Below are 12731 nucleotides of genomic sequence, written 5' to 3'. Positions count from 1 at the left end.
ACGTTTTGAAAGTAATAATAATTGAGGGAATATCTGCAGCGAAATGCATTGTGTGTGTGTGTGTGTGTGTGTGTGTGTGTGTGTGTGTGTGTGAGCGGCTAGTTTAGCGAAAGCAGCGTCCTTAGCAACCTGACGTCATTGAAACATGCGAGCGAGCCGATAAAATCTTCCTAATAACTATTAAACTAAAGATCAGACGTAATCACTGACTAAAGATTATGCAAGTATAAAGTATGTTTCTCGCTAGAAATGTTATTAGAAACAAGTTCAACGGTGATTCGGTCCTAAAATAGGCCTATTGCATTTCCCATTCGATTAATAAAGAAACCAATCCCGAGATATCCCCGGACCCATGCAAGTGAACGGAGCGTTCCACGGCATTGAGAAGACCCGTGTAATAAAGACCCATAATATTTCTGTTTATGGCATAGACTGTGGTATAAACAATAAACAAGAGTTATAATCAACCCCTACGCATCAATATTAATGATAACCCATTATTATACGGTATGACTTCTAGATGTCACGTCCGCTCGCGACACTGGACTTGCGAGGCATCGACGCGGACTTCCATTCACATAGCCAAAAACAAGACAATAGATCTATGGCTAGATCAAAACATCAAGACATACAATTCTAAAAAGAACAGATTAAGCAGCTACCCTTTTTTCTTTCGCGGTTTGCCTGAGCAGCGCACCTGCATTTAATAGCCTATATCCGTGAATTGTCACAATTTCTCAGAATCAAAGGTGAAAGTAGAAAGGGGTGGCCTAAAGCTGTCATATTGTTCACAATTTTTAACAATAAATGTAGGCTACTGTACGGAGCTCCTTAAGGGACATTAGGGAGAACGCTCCCGCACAGAACCTTAGTTTGGAAGTCGTGCTGGTGACACGACAAATACTTCCAATTGAAATACATGGGTTTGAAATTTGTGCTTTTTAACACGAAAATTTTGAAAATACGTGATCCTGATCACGTTTCAATAGATTAAATAACGTGACAGTGCCACGTCTTTTCGTGAGACCGGGTTGAATATTGGGTAATACTCAGTTCTGCGTCAATGAATGCGATTGTACTTGACCAATGCACAGAATCCACGAGACCACTGCCCGGATTGCTGTAGTGGATCATGCGTTGACATGCAGGAACATGTGCTGCTCGATGACTCCATGTGAACAGCATGGGGCGATGTAGCAGCAGCAGCAGCAGGCATGCAGTGAAGACCCTCCGTCGTGACCCGTCATGGCGGTGTCACACTAAATTTGTACCGGGGGCGAAATTTGTACCGGGCGCGTCATCCATACGTAATCCACTCCAAATCTGCCTGGCAACAGATGATCGCTTCGTCCGTTGCCTGGCAACGGACGATCGCGTCGAATGACGTGAACATTCGCGAACCTTCTATCTAGCGATCCGTTATCTGTATTGTGCTATTTCGTCCTTGACCTGCTTTTAAACTCAGTTTACTTGCTAAATTTGATTAAACAATTAAATACAATACAAATATAAAGTAAAAACAAGTGTTATCTGTAATGATATCAACATCAGTTATTAGACCGTCACACGGAGCATGCGCAGTTGGATTGGCGCGCTGCATGTTGATGTCTGTTCCAAGATACATCGTGTGTTTATTAAGGAACCCAACAAAACATTACATTATCTAGCGATCCGTTAACTGTATTATGTTATTTCGTCTTTGGCAACATGAGCGCAAATGTTTCTTGAAACCTTCCCGGCAACGGACGACGCGATCATCTGTTGCAGGGCAGGTTTGTAATGGATTACGTAATGATGACGCGCCCGGTACAAATTTCGCCCCCGGTACAAATTTTGTGTGACAGCGGCAACAAATGGTCGAATCGATGTGGGTCAAGCTCTTACTGTAGCGAACCCCAGCCGGACAATGGTGAAGCTTACAGATGTTTCAGAAGCCTTTATTTACGTTCAGCCGTCAGCCTTATTTTGAGCATAAATATTCCTTTCTTCACATCTTTCTTCATAAACACCGTAAGAGCTACAGGACAGATAAATAACATTAATTAGCTCTTACACATATACAACTATCACCATGAAGATAACATTTGCACGGCTGTAGCAACAACACATTTAAACACATTTTAAGTAATATAAAGTCTTAAACAAATTAAAACACACAATACCTTGTTCCCATTCCCGCTAGGCGCTTATTAATTACTTATTAATTAACGCTCAACTTGCGATGTCCGCTACCACCTATTTTGAAATGTAAAGAGGAACAACACAAATGTCCTTTAAAACCTTGTTAACATGCATACATTCATTTCAGGCAAACTAGAATGGTGTTTACCACTTGGAGTGATATTAATGGTATTTCAAAGTAGGATGCCGCATAACACATCTCTGGGGCTTTGAATGTGAAAAACATTAAAGGCTATATTTCCCCATCATTGGTAATTGAGATTAAATGTTACCTGTAGCCTTGTAGAACATCCAGCCTCCTTTTAAGGTTTTAAGTTTGGGAAATTCCCCCTCAAGTAGAGCCACAATCTTTAAAACAAAGTGAAATATGATTCATAATGTAGAAAGTTATTTACATTTTTAATCATTGAGCAATCTACAATATTGTATATATGATTACCTCACTGTGTATGAGGTTGTCTGGTATACTGAGCATCCTCTTACCCAGGCCAGCATATGCATGTTCTAGCTCTTCAGAGCCCTTTGGAGTGAACTGGCTGGGCCCCGAAAGGACATACATATTAAAATCTGTCCTTTTAACAACGCAGGGGGCAGGAGCAGGAGAAGTGAATGTTTTTTTCCCTCTTGGCTGCTCACCAAACATACTCGGAAATTGCCTGATGTGGAGAATAACAAAAAAAATTGTGATGAAAACCAGAATAAATCAAGACCAAGATTGGTCCATAATAAAAACGTATGGCTTTGGTTTATGGTTTTATATGCCATGTTTTCAATAATTGGAATTTATTAATTGAATACACTGCATAAAATACTCTGGTGCTGTTCGGTAACTTTACAGTCACCGGGTTCACGATATTCAAGAGACCAATAGACCAATATGCCAATACATCACAAGGTTAACTTAATACCAAAGTCGTGGTTGGACTGATTCATCTTTCGCGAATCATTACTATATATATATATATATATATATTAGTGGTGGGCATAGATATTTTTTTTTAATCTAGATTAATTTCAAAATTAATCTAGATTAAAATGGCAAACGGCAAAACATCTGTTCGTTTACCTTGACAGCGGTCAATTATACTGGGCAATGGTTATTTATCTAATATAATTCACCGCCACGAGTTGTGAAGTGCCCATGCAAGTGAACGGAGCATAAACAAAAATAATTGACAGCTGAACATTTGGAAGGCCCATGCAAGTGAATGGACCAGTCTACAGCATTGAGAAGAGCCGTGTAATAATCCATAATGATGTAAGGTTTAGAAGTTAAATATTTGAAAGTTGTAGAATAAATTAATATAATTTTTAGTTAATTTTCTAGAAATGTACTTAAAATTTCAGTTAGTCAGTTAATCATTTACATATTTATGTTACACAATTATTACATATTTACATGTTTACATATATAACACAGTCAGGATATTCTGTTGAATCTGCCTCTGATTCCCTCACGTTTACTTCAGTCTAAATTCTAGCTTCTGATTGGTTGGTTCAGTCACGTGATGGGTCCGAACAAGGAAGTGTTTGAAAATAGATTAACGGCGATATTTTTTTTAGCGCGCGATAAAAGTTTTGCGTTAACGCAGCCGTTAACGGCCCACCACTAATATATATATATTATTATTATTTTTTTTTATTGTCATATATTATAATAAATAGTGTCTGGGATCCCCACGAGGCCGGCGACTGTAAGTAACATCACAGGTTTACATGAATTGTAATTTGACAAGCAGGATACGAGGACATTGAGAAATCCAGACGGAAAATGTCTAAAACCATCAGCCATGATATTGATGGATATTGAGTAAATTTGTAAAATGGTGGGCGAGCTCAAATATCAGAAGCACAAACATCAAAAGGATACAAACCATGAACTACTGAATTGTGAAATATAGATATCGTAAATTTATTTCTTCACCTTCGCATGGCCTGCCTCACCCTATCATTATTGGTCACAGGTTGGGCACTGTCTCCAGCCCTGACTGGTGTGCTCACTGCCCTGACTGGTGGTTGGTTTACTCTGCCCATGTGCGACGAGGTGGAAGCAGCAGGCGCGGACAGCTCCCTGGCTAACAATTGCACAAAAGCCCGTGCTGCTACCTCGGCTTGAGGCGATAGACCCTGTCACACAGCCACGTTATTTTCACTCATGTTAATTTCATATCAAGATGTAGTAGAGGAAGAGCACAATAAGCATGAGGAAACAGGCTACAATAAGAAAGTGTCAAATCATTCTTGAACTAACTTACTGACCTAACATTAAAACTTAGCAAGAGCATTAATTGATGGTCCAAGAACATTTCACGACTAAAGACAAGAGGGCAACTAGCTTAATTAGTAAAGAATCATGATTGCCATTCCCAGACGCCATGTTGAGGCTGAACTCTTACCAGTCAAGTGTACCTATAAAGAAAGGTCAAGTCCGGATAACTATTATTTTTTTCGTTTACCGAAAAGCAACGCAAAATGCGCAGAGAAAATGCTGTGCTCTGGCCTTGCTGAGGTACCCCTCGTGGGAAAGCAGTCATGTGATTGGCTGAAAACGAAGGAGGCATCTGATTGGCTACAGAGAGTTCCTTGTTGAAAAAAATGCATTTGTGAATCCAGCCACGTCAGGAGAGTCTCAAAAATCCACACATAAATACAGACCGTTTCCCACACAAATGCAAACAAGTTCACAAATGAAAAGCGTCTTGTAAATTCAAATTTAACAGTTTGTACATAAATGTAACAACATCCAAATACATTTTTGATGAAAATTGCAAATCTTTTTTTAATTAATATATTGATGAATATATTTAGGGATTTTCTAACCCTAACCCTTTATTTAAAACAATACATATTTGTGTGTGGAACAGAAATGTGTTTGTGAAACTTATTTTTGTTTATGGATTTATTTTACATTTATACATGCCGATATCCATTTGTGTGTGCATTGAAATGTATTTGTGAGAAGAGAGTAATTTATCTATAAATCACAAAATACATTTGTGAATCCTTCTCTGTGCATTCATTAATAATGAGACTGTTCTGACTCCATATTGAACAGCTGCTGGGGGTCTGAACAACCTGGGGCTGGGAGTAGTAAATAAAGGATCCCCAACATAGCGATATTCAAAACAATTTACATCCGGCAGCCTGTAGGGGGCGCAGGGAGGCGGGTCTATAGAGGTATAGACCCTCCTACGTTGTTTGCCCTGTATAATGAATGTATTAGTACACGTGCATGCGTGTGGGTGTGTGTGCTGGTAGGTGCTTGTGTTTTGGTGTGTGTGTGTTGAACCGGTAGGGGGCGCTGGGATGCGGGTCTATAGAGGTATAGACCCTCCTCTATTGTTTGCCCTGTATAATCAATTGAGTGTATTAGGACACGTGCGTGGGTGTGGGTGTGTGTGTTGGTAGGTGCTTGTGTTCTGGTGTGTGTGTTTGTGGTGGGTGTGTTTTCTCGCAAGGGTGGGGTGGGCTTGCTGTGTGTGTGTGTGTGTGTGTGTGTGTGTGTGTGTGGGTGTGCGGGTGTGTGTGTGTTTGTGTGTTAACAGATGTTTCTTGGTTCTTGGTTCTATTACAGTTTTTTCCTATCGTTTTCGGTCATGTACCCATACTATGGTCACTTTTCCCTATCACTTAACACAGTGGGCTTTAGAGACACACACCTCTGCATATCTGTTAACCTTTGGTGCAAAATGCACTGCAACAACCACACCACAAACAATGCTGCCATAACTTAACACATGTTTCCTCTCAGAACACTATGACCTAAAAAACACTAACATCTTGAAGCATTGCCAATTGCATATATAAAATGTTGCTGTGTCCTCCAGTTTGGCATAGATTTCCTGTAGTGTTGCATTGAAAGAGAAAAAACACAGACAAACACTTCTTTGGACTACAGTAATAAAGTTTGTAATATTACAGTATGACAATCCAAGCCAAGTATCTGCTGACAGTGTTCATATGTCGGTTTACCTCCCACAAAAGATGTCACAATTGAGTGTGGTAAATGTACTGTAATTGTAAATACAGTAAATACTGTAAGTGTTTTATGAGAAACTGAGAATAACAATTTTCAGTTTTTGTAATGCAAATTACATACAGTAAGTACGTAATATATGATCCAGAAACAAATCACAAACACAACAGTTTTTTTCACTGTGCTTTACTTTTTGGAGATTTTGTCACAGTGCAAGTGTTACACAAAACAGAAAATACATTACAAAGTCAAAAAATGTGTTCTAACAAAAAATGCAATGCACAAAACCTGCACATACTGTATATTACAGTAGCCCAATGGCGCAGAATTGGGCTAATCCCTCCTATCCTCCGCATTTGGCCACAAATTTTCATCTACGTCGCAACGTATGGTTTCTCTTGCCATACAACGTGGATAAAATCTTTTGGAATGCCTTATCCAGGCCTGGATATCTTCTGGGGCTATGTCCATACACCCAGCAGCCATTGCCTCTAATAGGGACATCTGGTCCTGAGGGCGGTGGTCATAGACCTTCCATCTCCACGCCGAAAAGAATTCCTCGATGGGGTTGAGGAAAGGAGAGTAAGGCGGAAGGAAAAGTGACCTCATCCTAGGATGCGCCGCAAACCACCCTGTGACTTGCCGGGAGTGGTGAAAGGCCACATTGTCCCATACAATTACATACGTTGGTAGATTCTGCCTGTCTACCTCTCTTGCTGTGAGCCTTTCGTAAAGCTCATCTATGAAGGCAATTAGGCGTTCGGTGTTGTATGGGCCTATGCCGGCCTTCTGCAGCTGCAGTCCATCGTTCGAAATTGCTGCGCACATGGTGATGTTCGCACCCCTCTGGCCTGGAACATCTATCGTGGCCCTTTTCCCAATCAGGTTCCTTCCACGGCGACGTGTTTTTGCCAGGTTGAAGCCAGCCTCATCCACAAAGATGAACGCATGTTCATTCTCACTGGCTTCAAGTTCCATGGCTCTCTTCAGGAAATTAGAGAATACACAAGATACCATAAGACAAAAATGGCATAGCTTACAGTTTTGTGCAAAATCACAATCAACATGACAGTGTGTCCTGTGTTCAGTCTTACCTGGACGTATTGGTACCGGAGTTCCTTTATCCGCTCAGAGTTCCTCTCGAAGGGGACAGTGTAAAGCTGCTTCATTCGAATTTGGTGCTTTTTCAGCACTCTGGCGATGGTCGTGGTGCCAACATTCTCAATGTTGGCAAATACACCAATGTCTGCGATGATGTTTGCACAAATTTCTCTTAGCCTTATACTATTGTTAGCAATAACCATTTGCACTATTGCATTTTCTTGTGGCAAAGTGAATTTTCTTCCCCTTCCACCTGAGTGGGGCAACCGTTGGGTCCTACAATAGTGAGTCAGACACAAATGCACTGATACGTCAGGAGAGTTTTGGAGACTTCTCACATCACATTACTACTGTTACAAACACATCAGTCAGAATGCTGTAAATACTGTATAGTACCTGTTAGTTTGTGTGAAAACCCTCACGATTGATGCCACCGTTGATCTTGGCAAGTTCGGCTGAACCCTCAGACCAGCTTCCCTCATGGACAGACCATGATTGATTACATGGTCGATGACAGTTGCTCTGATTTCATCAGATACAACTGTCCTTGCTGCTGCTGCTCCTCTCCCTCTCCCTCTTCCTCTACCTCTCCCTCTTCCTCTACCTCTTCCTCTTCCTCCTACTCCACCTTCACCTCCACCTCCACCTTCACCTCTTCCTCTTCCTCTACCTCTTCCTCCTACTCCACCTTCACCTCCACCTTCACCTCCACCTCCACCTCTTCCTCCTACTCCACCTTCACCTTCACCTCCACCTCTTCCTCTTCCTCTTCCTCCTACTCCACCTCCACCTCCACCTTCACCTTCACCTCCACCTCTTCCTCTACCTCTTCCTCTTCCTCCTACTCCACCTTCACCTCCACCTCCACCTTCACCTTCACCTCCACCTCTTCCTCTGCCTCTGCCTCTTGCTCTTGCTCTTGCTGCATCCATTTTCCTATACCAACTACGTAAAGAAGTCCAAAGCAAATGCCAAAGAAGGCCCTTTTTCAACGAGGCACAAATTACATGTAAAACACCTGAGTAGGTCTTTAGCTGAGTAGGTCTTTAGCTGAAATGACCACCAGGTGTTTTGCATTGCAAAACTTATCCTCTGTGTTTTGTACAGATCATTGTATGTAGTGTTGCTTTTACGTAAAAAAAGTAATTCCATGCCAATTCACCAAGAACTATGGTGCATAGGGGGAAAAAAATCTAAATGACTGTAAAATAAAATAAATAAACTATAAACTAAATATTTTTTCTTATTCAAACATGTAACTTAATTTGTCTGTCCAAATGCAGCATCTTTCCATCTACAGTGATCTAAATTACTGATAAGTTAGGTTTTGAACAGAAAGTTCACTGTTTTGAACAGAGTATCTAAACATTGGTAAAATATGCTGTAGTTCCACAGCGTTTTGCCGGTAGTGAACATTGACTGGGGCAGGTATCCATGAAATTTGGAAGAAGGCGTCATTGCCAGCATTTGTATCTTAGCATAGGGGCAAGTAACCACAGTTTGGTTCACATGGTCTACTGGTATGCTCACTGTGTGAAGTGTTTAGGGAATGTGAACATGGTTTAGGTAAATTGCCTAAAACGATAGGAAAAAACTGTAACATCCTTTCTGTACCAACATCAATATATGATGCACTTCTTATGACAAATGTACTTATTGTAAGTCGCTTAGAATAAAAGTGTCTGTCAAATGCACTGAAAACAGATGGGGTTATTCGGTGCCTAAAAGTCTGGGCTGGGTCAGAATGAGAGAAATGCATACAGAACAACAGAAGAAGCACCAGTCGTTAGGGTGGTTATCTGGATGTAAGACCAGGGTCTTACAAGGATGAAACACCTTGGGCGTCACAGAGATGTTTGAAGTCCAGACAAGGAGAATGGGATGAACTGGGGTAAGGATGGGGGGGATTGCTGTGTGTGTGTGTGTGTGTGTGTGTGTGTGTGTGTGTGTGGGGGTGTGTGTGGGGGGGTGGGGGTGTGTGTGGGGGGGTGTTTGTGTGTGTGTGTGTGTGTGTGATGGGGTTCTTCGAAGCCTAAAAGTCTGGTGGGGCCAGTATGAGAGATATGAATAATGAGCAATAAAAGAAGTACAGTCGTTAGGGGTAGTAATACGTCGGTTGGGGATAGGAACACCTATGGCGTCACAGAGATGTTTGAAGTCCAGCCAGCCGACAATGTGGATTGAACTGGGGTCAGTGTGTGTGTGTGTGTGTGTGTGTGTGTGTGTGTGTGTGTGTGTGTGTGTGTGTGTGTGTGTGTGTGTGTGTGTGTGTGTGTGTGTGTGTATTGTAATCATGTTTTATCTACCCTATTATTCTACGAATCCTCTTAGTACGTCTATCTCATGGCCAGCGTATTATAGTGATGGGAAAAAAAACATCCCGTAATTATCCGTATAGCGATACATACAGGCCTAAGGGATATATCATGGGGTAAAAGGTGGGTTCACCAACGGTCCACAGGGAAACGGGGGAAGATACGGACGGTAGTTCACATAGACGATTTATTATGAGTTATCATGAAACTATTAACAGCTATTCTATTAATTTCATCAATTATAATGTATGTGTATTAACTTTACTCATTTTCAACGGTAAATGTATAGGACGCCAAGGAGTGGTGGGTGTGTGTAAACAAACATCCTAAACGTAGGTAGGGTGTGTCCCAGGTGTCTATTGGCCAGGATGCAATGACGCCGAGGGGGTGGGGGTATGGTGATGAGCGAATGTCATAAATATCGATGATGGATCGGCATCCTTGAACCATACAGAACACCGCTATTCTGCACCGGTAAACAAGTCTTAGCGTCTGAAAAAAACAGCGTTCCATCCTGCGATACTATGCCGACTGACTGCAAGTATTCATCTGCATGTGTGTTATATTTCAGATATATCATGACTATGACAATGTGTATCTGTTGTCCATATCTGACTGACTGATGAATAGTATCTCAACAGTGATTTACGGTGCCGTCGATGAGACCGTGAAACACCAACTGGATCCACGATCACGTATGTTATTATTTTACAGTGTATAATATAGCTCTCTCTATATTATTATTAGTTATTATAGTTTATGCATGTAGAACAACGGCTAAATCGTATTTCCTGGTATGTAAGAGGTTTGTGCGATATTCGGCGAAATAACCAAAGATCGACGCTCGGCGATCTGACCAACGTGGGTGCCAGCTGTAGCCATGGTAAGTTATTAATAGGCCTACTAATAGTATACATATATTATGGCTATTTATTTCACATAAAAAAAAAAAAACCCTAACACATACGCGCTTTTGTATTTGTTTTGTGTTTATGGTCCACGTAGATACTCTACCCGTAGCACCTAGCGCGTGTGGTGTAAAACAGTGGGCCCTTGGAGCCGGCCGTCTGCCGAAGAAAAACCTCAAAAGAACAAGTGTCTGCTGGGTGACAACTTTAGCATTTGCTGCATTTAAAGCCACCCCTTTGCATTTGACTACAGACTTGTGTTGACGTGTGTGGTATGCATAGCTTTTAGGACCTGTTGAGACATATTCACTAATGTAATCCTCCTGCTCGGTGCCACACAGGTCGCCATCATTTATCTCGTCGGTCAAGTCCCCCAGGTAAGGGCCTAAAGGGGGTACCCATTCACCCTCCCTAGAAATAAAAATGATGCTGTCTGTGTCGCAATAGAGGACACGCTCCTGTGGTTTGTCTAGAAGGTCGTAGAGCATGAGTCTGGCATGGGCTGTATTCACAGCCCCCACAATCACGTTAACATCCCGAGCCCTTTCAAGTCGGGCATCTTTGTGTTTCCATTGTACAAGAGACACATTATCAGAAACAAAGCAAAAGTGACTAATGTGATAGCTGTCGCTAAACATGAGCTGACCTTTCAGGTTTAGAAATGAGCTCACATGTGGGCAGGTCTGGGCGCAGCGAAAAGCGAACCCACAGGCTGTTTAGAATCAACTTGTTGCAACTACGCATGGCTTTGTTAACACACATTGTCGTGATCCAGCTGTATGCCTTCCTTAGCCAGGTAGTTTTGCACATACACACGCTGTTTCTCCTCAGTATCCACTGTGCTGGGGTATCCTGAAGAGTCCTGCTTACGCTTGAGAAACGTTTTGACATGCCCTTAAAACAGACTATTCGACCGTCTGCTGTAATGCCACACCTCATGCATCTGGATTATCTGATAACCCTTTTCAACAGCTTTCTGTAACTCTAACGTCACCCATGTACTGGTCAGAGCCCATTCATCGCTGCCGTGATGACATGCGTCTGTCTGATTGAGCTCATTGGCACATGTACCACAGAGGGGGAACATCAGCTTCCCATGACATCTGTAAGGGAGCACAGGATGGTAAAGACCTCTGGGAGGCAACACTGTGCATTTGATGATGCCGAAATACTCATCCAAAGGACCAAAATTCCTAAAAATTATCTGGGGGTGCACTACAGGATAAGGACAGCGAGCCTGTACTGTGGGGTAGAGAGAGGTAAAGTCATAGTAGCGTATTTTCTCACCGGGCTCGGCCTTGTGGTACATTTTGATGGCATTGGTGCGACCCCCATAGAGAGAGTCACGAGGATCAATCCTAGGCTGTATCTTCAGAGTCGCCAAGAATGCCTGCAATGCAACATTGGTCGTTTTCTGTCTGCGCCACTCACACTCCCACATGACCACAATGCTTGAACCATGATCTCTTTTGAGGGCCGCGACTTTGAGGTGAAACTGCAACCACATTTCACCATAGGACTTTTTGGTGACAGGGTTCTGATGACCCTCGTTGTAGCAATGTTCACACCAATGAAAAAAGCATCCTGCAAATTCATAGGCTGTGTCTATAGCCGGAGCATATCCGTCTAGGAAGAATGGCCCATATTGAGCCTCCCCGTGGTTGAGAGTGTGCCGAATCTCCAGGTTATTGGAGTGGGATAGATATTCAAGCCACTGGATGGATGCACATGAGAACGACTTTTGCTTTTTCTGATGGACTCCCTCATAGGTCAATGCCAGGACGTTTTCCTTCAAGAACGACTTTTTGAAGGTGGCCATGCACGCCGATGCCAGAGTGGCATAGGCGAAGGGGTCTATAGATGCACACTCTATGAAATTCTCCCTGTAGATCCTACACGCCTTGTGCAGGATCCTCACATCGTTGATGCAGTAATTGCGCAACTGTTTCTGAAGGTTAAATTTTCTGTGTCGTACAGATCTGTACCATAGCATGGAATCGGTCTTTTGATCACAAGTCTTGGAATCATATCCATAATATGACATCTCAGGGTATGCACCCACATAAAACTCATTGGCCCAACGCAATGGGCCAATGAAATCCAACGCATGCGGTGCATTAGCCAGTCGCATGGGCAAAAAGCTAAATGAGTCGATCCATCTCTGCCTGTAGGCCGCATCGGTCATCAAAACGACTCTACTACCCTTCATGACTATAAAGGGAGTAATACCCTGTCGGGTCATGTAATCCA

The sequence above is a fragment of the Gadus macrocephalus genome, chromosome 12 (assembly GCF_031168955.1).
Source record: "Gadus macrocephalus chromosome 12, ASM3116895v1".
NCBI lineage: Eukaryota > Metazoa > Chordata > Actinopteri > Gadiformes > Gadidae > Gadus > Gadus macrocephalus.
The sequence above is the reverse complement of the archived record's forward strand: the minus strand, read 5'-3'. Positions refer to the sequence as shown.